The sequence below is a fragment of the Lactuca virosa genome, chromosome 3 (assembly GCF_052849685.1).
Source record: "Lactuca virosa cultivar CGN04683 chromosome 3, Lactuca_virosa_CGN04683_v6, whole genome shotgun sequence".
In the NCBI taxonomy this organism is placed as follows: Eukaryota; Viridiplantae; Streptophyta; class Magnoliopsida; order Asterales; family Asteraceae; genus Lactuca; species Lactuca virosa.
The window spans coordinates 239902608-239919745 of record NC_136428.1 but is presented as its reverse complement, the minus strand read 5'-3'; the positions used below and the strand labels follow the sequence as shown (position 1 = coordinate 239919745).

Here is a 17138-nt window from a genome sequence, read left to right as displayed (position 1 = left end):
TGGTATCAGAGCCTAGGCTTGTTTTCTGTTATATTGTTGTTTATGTGATTTTGCAAAGATGAAATTTGTCCAGACTACAAAACTCAACGAGTTCTTGCAAGAAACTCGACGAGTTCAAGGTTTTTGGCATGAACACGACAAGTTCCTCATGGAACTCAACGAGTTTAAGGTGCTGACAGTATGATGTTCGAGTTTTTTTTGGCTAGAATTGGGTTAGGATCATTACCTATAACTTTTTTGAATCATTTAAACTGTTTTTTATGATATGGTGATGATTATCCTAATATAATTACAAGGTAATTGTCATACTTTCAAGATTAGTGTTAATATGATTATGCTAAATGTGTTGAATTTTATAATATGAATTGTCTTGCACTATGAGTTTGAATATGATCATGCATGTTTGTTTATTTGATTATTATGATTAGTTAAATCCATGATTTTATGTTTTAATGGAGTCCATAATTTGTCCTCAAGTTATGGATTACCAAAAGTCATTTTCATTAAAACCATTTAAAGAACTCATAGGTTAAATGAAGAGTCTTCGTTTTATTGGCCATTAAATCATAAGTTATGAAGTTGAAGAGTTTTGAAGAGTTTCAAAACTTTCCCTCAAGTTTTGGAATTTGTAAAGACTCACACATTAATACTTTAATTCCAAACTAAACCTTAAAATTTTAAAAGTTTAAAATTCAACCCTTATACTATTATTATAAGTTTAATTATATAGATATGTATAAGAATAAGTCAATCTTACCGTTAGTAGGCCTCATTCACGAAGCCGGTCTATAAGGGGGGTATAAGGTTACTGCCTATAAAATGGCAGTTTAATGGGTGTCCATTCTCACCCACCGCTTCCTTGACCTGTGGAGGGTCGTTAGCCGAACGGGTAGGATATGACCTTAATCCTCATTAAAAATATAATGAAATTATAAAGTAACTAAACCTTTATTAATTCCCAATCTTAGTTACTTTAGGAAAATGTGAAATAGGTGCTAACCCATGAAATTAGACTTTGTACCTTACCAAGTCGTTAGTGGAGCGTGTGTGGTTAACCGGCACACTAATAAGGACTAGTAAGAGTGGCAAAGGGTAACTTGATTTTGTCATAGATCGGTGGAGCGCGTGTGGTTAACCGGCACATCGATTAGGTGATAAATTTGAGGGTACCAAGTTAATTTGCATGGTTATTCACACCTTGTTTTTGATCCTCGGCATCCCAATCACAAACTTGAGAGGGAACAATCGAGATTCAAACATGCCATTGAAAGTTCAATGTATCTCAAAAGATCTAGGAGTTTTAAATCCAATTAAAACTTAATAATCTTTTTCGTTTTTCATGGTGGAAATTGGTAAATCATCATTTACCTACCTTCAACTATTTTATAACTTGGATTACGGCATCCCTCTTCCAGTTATAAATAGGTTGTTGGGTCCTAGCCTTTTAATATTTCATTTGGTGACTTATTAAGGACTCTTTATCTAATAAAACTTGTCTTTCTTTCTTTCAGATGTCTTCCAACACTGCTACTGGCTCAAACCCTACAGGCTCCTTTTCCCTAATGAACTTGTGTGGGAAAGTCACTTTTGATGGTTCCAATTTCAATGAATGGATTAGGAACATTAGAATGATTACTCGCTATGAGGGCAAAGAGTATGTCCTCGATAAGGATCTAAAGGTTATCGATGAGTCGACTGCTACTCCTGAGGAGATTGCTGAGTACACTACCCATGAGAAAGATGCCACTAAGGTGTCTTGCATCATGTTGGCCACAATGACAGCAAAACTCCAGAAATCCTATGAAGATTTCTACCCTTTTGAGATGCACCAGGATCTGATGGATAGGTACCATCAGAGTGCTCGTCAAGAGAGGTATGAAGTCATTTCGTCCATGATAACAGCTAGGATGAAGGATGGTGAACCCATCACCGGCCACTTGAAGAAAATGCAAAGGTTTGTGGACCGGTTATTGAAGCTTAATGTGGACTTCCCTGAGGACATGGCGATTGACATCATTTTCCATTCCTTACCTCCAAGTTATGATCAGTTTCGCATGACTTATCATATGAAAAAGGAGGAAGTCACACTTAGCAAGCTTCAAGAACTTTTAAGGACCGCTGAAAGTGGCCTTAAAAGTACATCAGCTGTTACTCCTACTCCTACTACTGCTCCTGTTCTGGAAATTGGGCAGGGAAAGGGGAAGAAGAGGAAGACCCCTTCTAAGGGTACCAAGGGAAAGTCTCTTTATGGCTCCTCTTCAAGTGGAACCAAGAAAGTTTCCATTCCTCCTTCTTCAAACCCAAAGGAAGCATAATGCTTCTACTGCCATGAAAAGGGGCACTGGAAGCGAAGCTGCCCCAAATACTTGCAGGATGTGAAGGATGGGAAAGTTAAACCCACCCATGCAGGTATTTACACTATATTGTCTAATAACTCATTGCATAATAACTCTTGGGTGCTTGATACAGGTTGTGGTATTCACATTTGTACTGATTTGCAGGGCCTAAGAAGAAGTGAGAAACTGGAACACGAGAAGATAAACTTAATCATGGGGAATTGGAAAGCATCACCTGTTACCAAGATAGGAGTTTATTCTTTATTGCTTAATAATGGGTTAATGTTAGATTTGAATAAATGTTGTTACTCGTCTGAAATGGCGAGAAATAGTATTTCCTTTCATGGCTTGTACAAACAAGGGTTTACTTTTTCATTTGATAATGATAATGGTGTTATTAATGTTTATTACAATGATGTAATTTACTTTAAAGCATTACCTTGTGATGGTGTATATGAAGCTGTGAATGTTGTAGATAATCTAGGAAATAATGTGTTGTGTATTGATTCTTCAAATAGTTTAGACAAAGCACACTTGTGGCATTGTCGTCTTGGACATGTTAACAAGAAACGCATAGGCCAACTCCAAAAGGCTGGAGTTTTGGAGTCATTTGACCTAAATTAAGATGATAGTTGTGAGTCTTGTTTACTTGGAAAAATAACAAAGTCACCCTACGCTGGTACTTGTGATAGGAGTGAGGGTTTTTTGGACCTCATACACACAGATGTGTGTGGACCCTTCAAAACTGCCAGAAAGGATGCTAATTGCTATTATGTGACTTTTACTGATGATTATAGTAGATATGGATATATCTACTTAATCAAGCATAAGTCAGAAACCTTTGAAAAGTTCAAAGAGTTTAAGCAGGAAGTGGAGAATCAACTGGGCAGGAACATCAAGATGCTCCGATCCGATCGGGGAGGAGAGTATCTTAGTATTGAGTTCCTCGACTATCTTAAGGAATGTGGGATTGTCTCACAATTGACATGTGACACCGGTCAAATTTTGGTCAAAAATAAATTGATCAATAATCGTAATTGGGATGAACCAAGTGGTAGAGTTTGTAACAAGGTTTCCAAAAATATAAAGAACACTGAAATCCGAGTTATAACGAAGAAGTTATGACCAATCGAAAATCCGCGATAAAACCGACAAAACATTGTTCAGTGTAAAAAGTGAATTTTCGATAAAAGGCTTTTTAGCCTTAACAATCCGAATGAAAGTTGTAGAATATGTTAAACCGAGAACGTTCATAAAAAGAACGTAAAAATCTGACTTCGTATGACGAAGTTATGATTTTTCGAAGGTTCGGTTTAGCAGTAGACAACTAAAAATTCGAAATATAAATCGATCAATATTTAGCCGACGCAACTTAAACGAGAATCGAAGGTCTCATCAAAAGTAGCACAACGGTAAAAATACAGACGAAAACGGACATCGGATGAAGAAGTTATGAATTTTTAACGGATTTCCTGTCCCGGTCTGTTAAAAATAATAATATTAAAAATAAAGTTAAAATCAGCTGACGAAGTCTAAACGAAAGTTGTAGAGTATGATTTTACCTACGTGTGCATATAAAGAACGTCAAAAACGGAGCTCGTATGCGAAAGTTATGATTTTCGCAAGTTTTTGGCACAAAAATCAATAAAATGTTGAAAACCGGGAAATTTCGCATGAGTCACTCTTCGGACACGTCACCCTTCGCATGTAGCCTCCAGGTGGCATCTTCTTATTGGACCGTAGCCTCGCATGGCACCCGCTGATTGGTCCGAAGTCGTCATCTTCCTTCCCCATTGGACCGAAGTTCGGTCCACTTAGAAGCCTCCATCTGTCCGAAGCACGTGCCTCACACCGGGTCCGAAATCTGCACCGCCTTGGACTTCGCACGTGGCCTTCGCAGGAGCTGCCGTGTGTCCTGCTGACTCACCTTCTCCTCGCCAGGTGTCCGAACCCTCGCCAAGTGGCTGCTGACTCATCACCTTCGGACCGCACCCTCGCACCCCTATATAAAGGGTGCGAGCCTTCTCGGGTGGAAGGGATTTTTCACCCCAAAATTCACCCAAATTCACATTTTCACCCCCTAGACTTTCTCATGACCCCCCAAGGCCCCGATATCTTGTCTAAAGCCTGAAGCAAGCCCCAGAGCCCCGGAATTCTCGAGAAGTTATCCTCTCTTCAGTCGAAACTCTGCCCGATTTGAGCCGGTTTCTCGTCTAATAAACTTCTTTCCGGGAAACGAAACGCTGCCCGAATCACTGCTTATCAAAGTGAGTTGATACCTCTATAATATACCTTTTTAAATGGTTTTATATGCTTTTTAGGGGGGGGGGGGGAATACAAGTTTAACACAATAATAAATTGTGTTAATAAGTGTTTGTGATAATAATCACACAAAGTGTTTCCGTATGCTTTTAAGAATTACCAAATACTTTCAAAATGACTTGAAGCCATGTTAAATCTTTAAAGTCATGTAAACTCCGTTAAATTCTTTGAAAAATGTTTTATAAGCTATTTCAAAGTATAAATGCCAAAATGATGTTTATATATGTATAAATATATAAATAAGATTTGAAGGGCTTAGGACTAATGAATTATCTTATTTCCTTTTCCTTGTTTGGATGTGGAATTAAGGTTGTATTATTTGTCCGAAGGTCGTTTCCTTCTTAATTATATATATATTATACATATATGAGTATAAAAGGTTACTTCTTTTAGTATCATTACCTTTGTATCAGGCTGAGCAAAGGTGTTCATCAAGGAGAAATCATGCTAATCAGATAGAACATATAAATTATAATAGGTATAATTTATGATCCAGAACTAAATATACAAGTATGATTCACGACTTTATACTTTCCAAGGAAATTACCAAAATTCATTCAACTATACCAAGATATGTATAATACCTTTAATATACGAACAACATATTAAAGAAGTAAAGATACATCATACCGGGTTTGCATTAACAAAGGTACTATACAGAGTACCAGAGTTAGCAAACACGAGGTAATAATACATCATACCGGGTTTGCATTAGCAAAGGTACTATACAGAGTACCAAAGGTAGCAAACACGAGGTAATAATACATCATACCGGGTTTGCATTAGCAAAGGTACTGTACAGAGTACCAGAGTTAGCAAACACGAGGTAATAATACATCATACCGGGTTTGCATTAGCAAAGGTACTATACAGAGTACCAGAGTTAGCAAACACGAGGTAATAATACATCATACCGGGTTTGCATTAGCAAAGGTACTATACAGAGTACCATAGTTAGCAAACACGAGGTAATAATACATCATACAGGGTTTGCATTAACCAAGGGTACGATACAAAGTACCAAAGTTAGCAAACACAGGGTAATAATAATACATCGTAAATCTCGTTGAAACAATAAATTCCTGAGACCCTTCACGGTGTACTTATCTAAGTACGACTTTTAAGTCCTGACCTATTAACCAGAATCTCTTGTAGGGAGAGCGTGAATTTGTGTATAGATCTATATGGGACTGACAATCCCGCACCTCTACTGTTCGCTACAGTTTGGCCGGCAGGCCTAGGGTGTCAAATATCATTACCATTCCGACGTCTGAAGAACGTCGCAGCAGGCATTTCAGTCATATTAGTATGGTTAATAGAACTCACATGAATAAAACAACGAGTGAATTATAAAGTAATATACTTTTCTTAAAACAGTAAGAAAAGATAATTACATCCCGACCAAATATACCTTCTGTAGTTTTTACTTACAGTAAAAGCTACGTATCATGAAATCAAGTATTGTACTTCTGGTTTTGAACATTTAAAACCACAAGGCAGTATTATGGATGGTTTTGAACATTTAAAACCACAAGGCTGTATTATGGATAATACAATATTTTCCAAGATTAATACTAAGGTTTTTACTATAGAACAGATATAACTAAGAACACTTTTACAAATGAAACGGTTTATGGGATTAAACCACTTTTACAAATGAAACGGTTTATGGGATTAAACCACTTATACAAAGGAAACGGTTTATGGGATTAAACCACTTATCAAATGAAACTTAGTCATTCAATCTTTGCAAACTAGTATAACATAAAAGACCTTTAGTGGTTAATTCTATAATTCCTTAGTTATTACATCATAGTTATACATAAGTAATATCCGATTGACAGTGAAATGTGTGACTTCCACCTTACTTCCTGTTCCTTGTTTGGTTGTGGGCTTAGGGAAGATACACCCATTTAACTGTCCATTCGATATTGGGTTATATATAATCAGTATAAACTAAGTAATTATAGAGGGAAACTATTGAGGTTATCAATTAATCACCTCAGGAAATATAGGATTTCATGGAGAAACCGGTGAACTTATCCAAAGAACTTAGGGTATACTTAACAGAACTAAAATACTTATGAACTCACCAACTTAAATGCTGATCTACTCTTTCCAAATAACTTGTATTCTCAGGAATCCAGTAGACAGGTACACTCCCGAAGCTTTTGAGAAGACTACCTAGTACCTTACCGCGACTCTTGTCTTCTACTGTACCTACCTTGGTGTTTGAATATGTAATGTTTAAACACTTATGTAAAACTTATACTTATTAATGCAATGGTTGTTTGTACTTTGATTACTATATTGCATGTGTTGTGATACTTACCTAAAGTCCTCCGCCCCCGAACGTTTCCGCCGTTCTGGTTTGGGGGTGCGACATGACACCTCCTAGGACACCACAGCTGAATGGTGTGGCTGAGAGGCGCAATCGAACCTTGTTGGATATGGTTCGTTCCATGATGAGTCGAACTTCGTTACCTATCTCATTCTGGGGGTATGCCTTAGAGACTGCCGCCCATATCCTTAATCTAGTCCCTACTAAAAAGGTTGCCAAAACACCTCACGAGATGTGGACTGGGAAAGTTCCCAATTTAGACCACATCAAGATTTGGGGTTGCGAGGCTTTCGTGAGAGGTGTATTTTCATCGGCTACCCACAGAAATCCTTTGGTTACCTCTTCTACAGACCCAATGAGAATATGGTCTTTGTAGCAAGGAGAGGAGTCTTTTGTGAGAAAGAATTTATAAGCCAAGGAAAAAGTGGGAGGCAAATTGACCTTGAAGAGCAGTGGTGAAGGAACCTCAAACACTATTGATCAACCTGAGGAGGAAACTCTTGTTGAGCCAATAGATGAGTCTGTACCTCCAAGGCGTTCCACTAGAGTTAGGAACACACCTGATTTTTATTATGGTTATCATATCACTGCTGAAGGTGATACATTTATCAGTGATAGTACACTGATAGATTTTGATGAACCTAATAACTACAGGGAAGCCATGGCAAGCCCTGAGTCTGCTAAATGGAAGGAGGCTATGGACAGCGAGATTCAGTCCATGTATGACAATCAAGTTTGGAACTTGGTTGACAATGTACCAGGTCGTAAGACAGTTGGGTGCAAATGGATCTTCAAGAAGAAGACCGACATGGATGGGAAGGTACACACTTATAAGGCGCGACTGGTTGCGAAGGGCTTTACACAAACTCCGGGAGTTGACTATGATGAGACCTTCTCACCAGTAGCGAAGATTAAGTCTATTAGGCTTTTGCTGGCCATAGCTGCATTTCATGATTATGAAATATGGCAAATGGATGTCAAACCGCTTTCCTTAATGGAAAGTTGGCTGAGTATGTTTACATGAATCAGCCAGAGGGTTTTGTCGATGCTAAATACCCTAATAGAGTGTGTAAACTTGAGAAATCCATTTATGGATTGAAACAAGCATCTCGTAGATGGAATCTTTGTTTCGATGAGAAAGTCAAAGATTTTGGCTTTTTGAGAAGCGATGATGAGTCCTGTGTATATGTTAGGGCTAGTGGGAGTATAGTTAGCTTTTTGGTATTGTATGTGGATGACATACTACTCATAGGAAATGACATCCCAACTCTGCAGGAGGTTAAGTCCTGGCTTGGGAAGTGTTTCACTATGAAGGACCTTGGAGAAGCTGCCTATATCCTAGGGATAAGGATATTAAGAGACAGGAGTAAGAGACTAATTGGACTTAGTCAGAGTACCTACTTGGACAAGGTGTTGAAAAGGTTCAACATGCAGAATTCCAGGAAAGGGGATTTACCGATCCAGCACAATGCCAAACTGAGTAAGGCTCAGAGTCCGAGTACAGAGGCTGAGATAGCTGAGATGAGTCGATTACCATATGCTTCTGCGGTTGGGTCGATCATGTATGCTATGACTTGTACTCGCCCTGATGTGGCCTTTGCTTTGAGCATGGTTAGACGATATCAGGGTAACCCTGGCATGGCTCACTGGACTAGGGTAAAGAATATTCCCAAGTACCTGCGGAGGACTAAGGACTGGGTCCTTACCCTTAGTGGGAGTGATGACTTGAGAGTGGTTGGGTATAGTGATGCTATTTTTCAGACTGACAGGGATAATTTCCGCTCTCAGTCAAGCTGGGTCTTTACCCTCAATGGAGGAGCAATTACTTAGAAAAGTTCCAAACAGGAGACAGTAGCTGATTCAACTTGCGAATCAGAGTACATAGCAGCAAGCGAGGCAGCAAAGGAGGCGATATGGCTAAAGAACTTCATCGGAGACCTTGGAGTTGTACCAACTATAAAGGAACCTATGGAGATTTTCTGTGACACCAATAGTGTGGTTGCCTTAGCCAAGGAACCAAGAGATCATGGTAGATCAAGACACCTTGACAGAAAATATCACTTCATAAGACATAAGATAGAAGAAGGACTCCTCATGGCAAAGAGGGTATCGTCAGAAGAGAATTCTGCAGATCCCCTCACGAAGAGACTGACTAGGGTTAGGCATTTGCAGCATCCAAGAAGCATCGAGCTGAGGGACGATATTTGTTTTAATAATTAGATTTCTGAAACTTGTAAAATTTAATTAACATTTGATGATTAAATAAAAGTTGTTATTTATTTATGAGTAAAGTGTTACTATCCTATGTTGATCGTTTACTATTGTTTCAATTTTGCATGTTTTGACTTCCTGAATAATTATATTATTCGAACCCCCACAGTCGGTCATACATTGTAAGTAGGTATTGAATTAAGATTGTCATGAATTCGGATTGTAGATTTGTCTAAGGTAGGGATGAGATTTAGAACCGGAAAAACCGGACCGGAACCCGAATCGGACCGGAATCGGAACCATTAGAACCGGAATATGTAAAACCGGTTCGGGTCCCGGGTTTGAAGAATGGCTCTATCCGGGTTCCGGGTAATCCGGGTTTTGGGTCCTTCGGGTCCGGGTAAACCAGGTTTAAGAACCGGAACCGTGTTAGGAACCGGAACCGGTTTTAGGGGCCGGAACCGGTTTCTATGGAAAGTTTAAAACATGCATATCTCATTCGTTTGAAGTCGGATTGGCATGAGGTTTTTTCCATGGTATATGTTATAGTTTTTACATGATTTTAGACTATAATTTTGTCATTTTTGGGTTTATATTCATTGACTTATAGTATCTCAAAGTCGGGATATCAAAGCTGCAAATTTTATGTTTTTCAGCTTCTTTTTGTATTCTGTGATAGTTTTAAAACATGCATATCTCATTAGTTTAAAGTCGGATTGGCATGAGATTTTTTCCATAGTATAGTTTATAGTTTGTACATGATTTTAGACTATAATTTTGTCATTTTTGGGTTTATATTAATTGACTTATAGTCTCTCAAAGTTGAGATATCAAAGCTGAAAATTTTATGTTTTTCAGCTTTTTTTATATTCTGTGATAGTTTTAAAACATGCATCTCTCATTCGTTTTAAGTCGGATTGGCATTAGGTTTTTTCCATAGTGTAGCTTATAGTTTGTACATGATATTAGACAATAATTTTTTTATTTTTGGGTGTTTATTCATTGACTTATAGTTTCTCAAAGTCGGGATATCAAAGCTAAAAAATTTATGTTTTTCAGCTTTCTTTGTATTTCGTGATAGATTTAAAACATGCATATTTAATTCGTTTGAAGTCGGAATAGCATGCGGTTTTTTTCAAAGTATAGTATAGAGTTTGTACATGATTTTAGACTATAATTTTGTCATTTTTGGTTTCATATTCATTGATTTATAGTCTCCCAAAGTTGGGATATCAAAGCTGCGAATTTTTTTTTTAGCTTTATTTTTGTATTTTTGAAAATTTAAAACATGCATTCGACCCATTTTACCCGGTTCCCCGGGTTTTTCGGTTTTAGACCCACTTTACCCGGTTCCATTCGACCCACTTTGATATTTTCAGGTTTTCCGGTTCTAGACCCACTTTACCCGGTACCTTACCCGGAACCGAACCGGAACTGGTTCCTATATACCGGTCCGGTTTTCGGTCCTAAAAAATCTCGTTAACCGGTTCCCGGGTTTTCCGGGTCCGGGTCTACCGGTCCGGGTTTGGACCCACTCTCATCCCTAGTCTAAGGTGTATTAGACATAGCAATGGTTTCTGCAACATTCATGAGTGCTCATAAGTTCTGAGTATTGGATTAAACCCACGCTTACTTGTATCACTTCATGGAATTTATCTCGAGTGATCGTGAGATGGTAATATCATATAAATCTTCAAACCTAGAGATATGAGTTGTTGACTATGAGTTGGTTATCCATTGATTGTACGAAAACGCATCAGTAACTTGATGTCATAAAACGTGTTTTTGTGCATAATTCAACAAGTAGTTAGTAGAAGCATATGAGTCGAAGTTTATCTGTTCCTTCTAGGATTAGAAGCGATATCCGGGCCCCTCGATGATTTTGTTTTGACTTATGTGTCGGGCCCGGTCAGAACCTAATTGATGTGTTCAATTTAGTTCTATGTCAAACAAATCAATAGATCGAGAAACAAACTGCTAGACAACAAGTACGACATTGTTCCATGTATTTGTCTGGCTGATATCTTGAGAACAGAGGATTGTATGATCACTTATCTAAAATGGCGATTCATGGTTCAACAGAGTTTTAAAGAGCTACGATTGTCGGTTGGTTCTTGAAGTTATACTTGCAACTATAGTTATCAGACTTATCCACGTGGGAGACTGTTGGATAAGGTGTCTAAGTCCGTAACTATATTTGGTATGCACTTGACCCGACCCGGCAAGGTCCATTTGAGTTGCACTTCACCGAACAATTTGTATGGATATATTTTTGAGAATAAGATGTTTATGATGTATTAATATGTTATAAGTTATAATATATTAATATCAAATCATATTATTTAATTAGTATTGATCAAGAATTAATTTGGAATTAATTTAGTGATCAAATGAGACTAATTAAATATGGACTCTTACATATATATGGATTGGGCTAAGATTTATTTAGGATGGGCTAAGAGTATATGAAGTCCATGGATAGTCCATGGAGCTTTTAACCCATGGATCCTATGTAAATGAAAGGTCATGGGTATTAGGGTTTGCATGCATGTAACTGTAATCCTCCATACTATATAAATGGGTCTTTAGCACTTGAAATGGAACTCGTGTGTGAGCATAAGGTGGGCCGATTTCTATATAGTGTTCTTATTCTCTCAAGAGCTTCCAACTTGTTTTGGTGATTTGTGACACCACTTGAGGCATCCACACTATTGGTGCTAGGCTCATAAACTCCAAGCAAATCACTACAAGAAAAGGTATGTAATTATATCTAGAATTTTTTTATTCATGTACCTAGGATTGCATGCTAGATATGATAAGGCTTTGGAAATAAATTTTGCATATATAATAGAGAAAACATAGTTCCAAAGCTTCTAAGGTTGTATGTGCACCTTAAGGTTGTTAGGATGCTCAAAACCCAACACATTTACCTCTAGTAGAATTTTCTTACAATAATAGTTTCCACTCGAGCATCAAGATGGCACCTTATCAAGCTTTGTATGGACAAAAGCGTCGAATGCCGTCATGTTGGCTTGAAACTGGGGAAAAGCAGTTTATGGGACCCGAGATAGTTCATCAAACTGCTGAAAAGCTGAAAGTGATTAGGGAAAGAATGTTAGCAGCTCAGGATCGTTAAAAGAGCTATGCTGACAAGAAAAGACAACCGATAACATTCGAAGTTGGAGATTCGGTTTTACTTAAAGTCTCGTCGTGGAAGGGACTTATAAGATTTGGTAAAAGAGGAAAGTTGAGTCAAAGGTTTATTGGATTGTTTAAAGTTCTTCAGAGGATTGGGAACCAAGCTTACAAGCTAGAACTACCAGAAGAACTAGATGGTATTCATAACACTTTCCACGTGTGTTACTTGAGGAAGTTCACGGGAGAAGTTCCCGACATAATTCCAATTTCTGACTTAAGGTTGGATGAAAGCCAGAGGTTAATTGAAGAACCGGAGGCAATTGTTGACCGTAAGACTAAGAAGTTGCGACACAAGATGGTCGATTTAGTGCTTGTGCGATGGAAACATATGAATGGGCCAAATCTCACCTGGGAAACGGAGAGTGAATTGATGAGTCACTATCCGCATTTGTTTGCCGATGTATGATTCCGGGCACGGAATCATCCTAAGGGGGAGAGAATTGTAACGCCCGTGTTTCTAGGCTAGGCATTAAAGATGATTTAATAGTCTAGGCCAACCTTTGTAACTTGTTTTCAAATAATAAGATGTATTATTTGATTATTATGTGTTTTATACTTAATTATTATGATTTAATAAGTTAAGGATTAAAATAAGCGTCGACAATAATTGTGAGATGAAGCTGATATCTAAGAAGAAAGTTGTAGTGGTTGAAACAAGGATTTCGGAGATATAAAGAATACCGAAATCCGAGTTATAACGAAGAAGTTATGACCCATCGAAGTTTCGCGACAGAACCGGCACGACGCTGTGTGACGTAAAAAGTGAATTTACGATAAAGTGTTTTTTTAGCATTAGTGATCTAAACGAAATTTTTAGTGTTCATTAAACTGAGAGTGTGCATAAAAATAACGCCTAAATCTGACTTCGTATGAGGAAGTTATGATTTTTCTAAGTTTCGGCTTAGCACTATGCAGCCCGAAACTCGAATTTTAGATCAGGTGATTTTTAGCCAAAACAACCTAAACGAGAATCGAATATCTTGTTGCTAGTAGTTCAACGGCAAAAAGACAGATGAAAACGGACGTCGGATGAAGAAGTTATGAATTTTTAACGGACTTTTCCTGTCCCGGCCTGTTAAAAATATAACTTTAAAAATAATATCAAAATTAGCCGACGGAGTCTAAATGAAAGTTGTAGAGCATAATTTCACCTACGAGTGGATATAAAGAACGTCAAAAACGGAGTTTGTATGCGAAAGTTACAAATTTTTTAAGTTTTGGGCACAAACTTCGAGGGTGGTCTAAAGGAGTACGCCCAGCGTACTCGTGTAAGTGATCTGGAGTCCTTCACCCCCCTACTCCTTCGCATGAGAGACACGTGTCATAGCCTTGACGCGTCCGAGTTGATCCACTTCGTACGCCCAGCGTACGAAGTTACGCCCAACGTAGTGGCTCGCAAGGCAGTACGCCCCGCGTACCATGAAGTTACGCCCAGCGAAGAACTTTGCGAGGCAGTACGCCCCGTGTACTCTGGAATTACGCCCAGCGTAATTAGCTGCTTCGGCCTTCTATAAATAGGATCCGAAGCCAGCCGATTTTTTTTTACGAATTTTACTTCTTTCACCTTATACTTTCTTTTCAGTTGCACTAAATACCCCCCAAGCCTAGAGTATCATCCTAAAATCGTAAGCAAGCCCCGGAGAGCCCGAAGATCCCGAGAAAAGAGTTTTTTCGAGAAGAAACTCTGCCCGCGTGAAGCCCGGTTTTTGAGAAAACATCCTGGTTTCATTGAAAAAGATTGTTTTAAGGGACGAAGTGTTGTCCAATCACCGTCTTATAAGGTGAATGTATAGTCACTTTCATATTACATATAGATATGAAGTATTCTCTTTAAAATACGTACTATGTGTAATTATATTGTTTGTTTATTTGAGATGGGTGTTGAATAGATGTTTTATACAAGTTTTAAACTGTATATGTATTTTTATCTACAAATATGTTAGGTAAAACATGGGTAGATTAAATAGTAGATGTGTGTTAAAATGATGAGAGGCCTCAATATTGTTGTTGTTTCAGTCATCTGGAGGAGTATATATGACGACCACATACCTTTCTAGACAGTCCAGTGGAACGCTAGCAGGCTCGCAACCTGTAGGTGTTTGTGAACTTAGTGTTCAACGGTATACTCCATCCCCCACATGGTTGCCTTATTTGACATAAATTGCTAAGGAATCCCTAAAGCAGTGTTGTCACCCCGATAAATATCCTTAGGCTAGGTCCCTTATGATAGGTGTTTAGGGACGTAAAGTGAGGATAACAGGAACGGGTAATCAGGGTTATTGTTGGTTGATGAAATTAATAAATTTATTATTGGTTGATGAAATTAATAAATTCATTATTATTTGTGGGTTGAAAACCCTATATGTTCACCAGGCTCCCAAGCCTGACCCACTCAGCTTTTTATATTACAGGTAGTGGACCCAGAGCATAATTTGGATGATGACGAGGTATTTTTGAATTATAGGCCAGTAGATGTAAATATCTGTTGTAAGGCTTATAATGTACTGTTTATGCTTTTGGTCTGTATCGGAACATGACATCCCGAGGTTTTGGTATATAATGAAAATACATTTCTTTAAGAAATGCTTTGATAAATCTTTTTTTATCATATTTTGTTTTGGGGACAAATTCCGCAACATCTTTTGGAAGATTACTTTGATTTTATTTTAAAAGCATAAACTAAATCGGTCTTTTCTGGCCAAGAAATTTGGAGATGTCACAATACTGACTCGAGATCGGGTTTCTTTTCAACTTGAATTTGTACTTTTTGATAAAACCCACAACCTTGTTACCGATATTTGTCTTCTTTTTATTTTTGGTATTCTTCACATGGCTTCCATTCTTTCCTTGGTCTCCTCCAATCTTCATCAAACCTATCACCGATTGAGTAGAAAACTTGAGCTTTCATGTTCCCATTTTTATCCAAATCACAAACCTAAGTAAGATGTGGAACACTACAATTATCGCATCCGACTTGTATCGTGCGAATTCTTGGATATGATACTCTCGTGTGTGTTTAGCGAATTCTTGGATAAGAGATTTGTTAGTAGTTGGATCCTTCTAGGACATTGGTCCTTGAGAATCTAGAAGCTGTCTCGTGCTCACATTTATCCCATCATAGAAAATTAAAATCACTTGTTGCACATTGAGATCATGTTGAGGGAAATTACAAATCATTCCTTTATATCTTTCCCAAGCTTCATACAATGCGTCATCATTTTGTTGGAATTTTGTGATATTTTATTCAATCTAGCAACCTTTCCAGGAGGCGTTGATTGATGAGTGAACTCCTCTTTCAACCTATCCTATGTAGTGATGGCTTATGGTGGTAGTCAGTCCAACCAATTCTTTGCTGAGAATTTTAGTGTGATTGGAAGCATTCTCAACATAACTGCATCTTTAGAATCGTTTGGCACATTGAAATAATTTTCTATTTCCAAAACTTCCTTAATGTGCTTGTATGCATCTTCATGATTCTTTCCTAATAACGGGATATCCTTTAGCATGTTGAGGACATGTGCCTTAAGCTCGAAGTTCACCGTGGATGAAATTTCTGGTGTCACAATGCTTGGACCAACATCATCCCGTATACACCTCTTGTATTCCTCTATTGTCAATGTTGCTATGTCTCCCATTGTGTTGTCGGTTTGTCCTCTCTCGCTTTGATTGTCTCCTTATGAATCACTTCTTATTTCTAGTTCGTATCCTTCTCCCTTCTTGTCCGGAGTCTTCTTGAAATTTGAAATTGATCGGATTGGAAACCGCTACTTGATTCTTCGCCCTTTTTATCCTTTTTCTTGTGAAACGAAGATTCTGGATCGTCAAGCGGTGGCACAATTGAAAACTTAGATCCCTTGGTCATGTGCTACTGAGAGAAAACAAAAACAAACACATAAAATGAATAAAAACTAAATAAATCGAAAACTGTTATGCTTGTTTCGCACCATGGTATATAAATTACCATGCCGCGGTCTCTGTATTCATAGAAAACTAATTTAAATAGAAAAAATTACTTTTTGTGGTTTTATCCACACAAAAAGGATCGATTAACTGATATCAAGTAACGCTCTAATCGCGTTGTAGTGTAGTAAAGTAAGTATGGGGTCGAACACAGGGAATGGAGTCAGTTTAGAAATCGAAATTGCTAAAACTTAATCTAATTATTAAAATAAAAACTGATGAAAAGAGGTTTTATTTTGCAAGTTCAGAAAAACATAATTAACTATCAACTAGATAGCAACTAAAACAAGTTTTAACTAGAGAATTAAGACACTTTCGTTTAGCTTCGAATCCCCCTTCTTCTCCTATAAGTATTTCAACTATGAATTACTTTTATTGGTTACTAATTGTAACTTCCATGGTCAGACTAATTAGTTTGCCTCTATTTATGACACTTAATCACAATGGTCATGTAGACTAAGAATACTTAATTGGTTTTATTAAATATTTGGACTATGAATGACTAGATCTAGGTTTGTTTTCCTATGGTCAATTCGGACAAACTAGCAATTATTATGGTCAAATAATGCTCTCTAACATAATTAAGCAACTAACTTTATTACCTATATTAGGACATGGTCAATCTCTAGCTCTAGCAATTTAATGGTTATAAAATACTTGTAATACAAATTCATGCAATCCATGGCCAGTTAACTACACAAAATTTAAGGGCAAGGTAATATAGATAGAAACATTAACATGCAAGGATTGATCTAACAAACACAGTAAAA

The 17138-nt window shown here is 37.7% G+C and overlaps 1 non-coding gene across 1 annotated transcript; it reads left to right on the top strand.

The window, feature by feature from the left end:
- Window positions 1-15556: 15556 nt before the first annotated feature.
- LOC145168098 (small nucleolar RNA R71) lies at window positions 15557-15659 on the top strand. Its single transcript, XR_013741686.1, has one exon. It is a non-coding gene; the product is annotated as a small nucleolar RNA R71 (small nucleolar RNA).
- The last annotated feature ends 1479 nt before the right edge of the window (window positions 15660-17138 follow it).